We start from the raw sequence: 1,176 nt of genomic DNA, 5'->3' as shown, positions 1-1,176 counted from the left end.
GTGGTTTATTATCAGGATTTTTAGGAGGTAACCACTCATTAACCAATGTAGTTAATTACCCGAGTTGAGCCTCAATATTTTTAATGGATGCGTGGTGATTTCTTACGGTGGCATCAGCTGCATCGTGATGTTTTTCAGAAGCTTCCATGAATCTATGAAGCATTGACTCTAAGTCCACATTTTTCTCGGGTTATGGTTGTTCCTTTTGGTAAAAACCCCGACCGGTTTGCCTATATTTTTCTTCTTTTTGTTTCTTGTATTCCTCATACGGCAACCATTCCTTCTTTGGTTTTCTCTAATATTCATCATAGCAGTCTCCAGTACAGTAACAAACTTGAGCTTTCTTATTCCTGTTTTTGTCTAGATGGCAATCTTTTATCAAATGTAGCCCATTGCAATTTTCACAAACCACACGTATTGCGTGTATGGATTGGTCCATCTTTGTCATTCTTCGATCCATGTTGCTCAACATTGCCAAAAAATCTTCCATATCTTCCAAAGCACCATTTCCGATTCCCCTATCTCCATCATTACGAGGGTTGTGATACTCATGTGAATGCTTTGAAAATTCTTCGATTAGTTCCTTAATTTCAACAGGATTCTTTTTTGTTAAAGGTCCTTGAGAATCAAGGAGTTGCATTGTCATTACGTTTACCCCATCGTAGAAGATCTAGAATTCTTGTTACTCGTTTAGATCATTTTGGGGACAATTCCTTATTAACCCTTTATATCGCTCCCATTCCTCGTACAAAGACTCTGCCACTTGTTGCTCGAAATTTGTTATGGCTTTCTTGAGTTTAGAAACTTTTGATGGTGGGCAAAATTGTTGGAGGAATTCTTCACGCATTTCTACCCAAGTGGTGATTGTGCCTGGTTGAAGTGCCTTCAACCAATCTTTTGCTGCTCCTTTAAAGGTAACCGGAAGCATTCTCAACAACACCGTCTCTCGTAGTACATTCGGAATATTGAAGTAATCAGCGATTTCATTGACTTTATCGAGGTGTTTGTATGCATCTTCATGGTCTTTTCCGGAAAATGGAATATCCTTTAGAAAGGAGAGGATATGTCCCTTGAGCTCGAAGGTAGCAGTAGCGGGAATTGTGGGTTGCACAAGTCTTGGACCGGTGTCCTCACATATTCTTTTCTTGTATGCCTCCATCGTCATGTTAGCAATGT

At 39.5% G+C, this 1,176-nt stretch overlaps 1 non-coding gene across 1 annotated transcript; it reads left to right on the top strand.

Moving 5' to 3' along the window:
- The first annotated feature begins 692 nt into the window (after window positions 1-692).
- LOC145162049 (small nucleolar RNA R71) lies at window positions 693-799 on the top strand. Its single transcript, XR_013738905.1, has one exon. It is a non-coding gene; the product is annotated as a small nucleolar RNA R71 (small nucleolar RNA).
- The last annotated feature ends 377 nt before the right edge of the window (window positions 800-1,176 follow it).

The sequence above is a fragment of the Lactuca virosa genome, chromosome 2 (genome assembly GCF_052849685.1).
Source record: "Lactuca virosa cultivar CGN04683 chromosome 2, Lactuca_virosa_CGN04683_v6, whole genome shotgun sequence".
NCBI lineage: Eukaryota > Viridiplantae > Streptophyta > Magnoliopsida > Asterales > Asteraceae > Lactuca > Lactuca virosa.
Note: the sequence above shows the minus strand (reverse complement) of the source record. Positions and strands in the feature narration are given on the sequence as shown.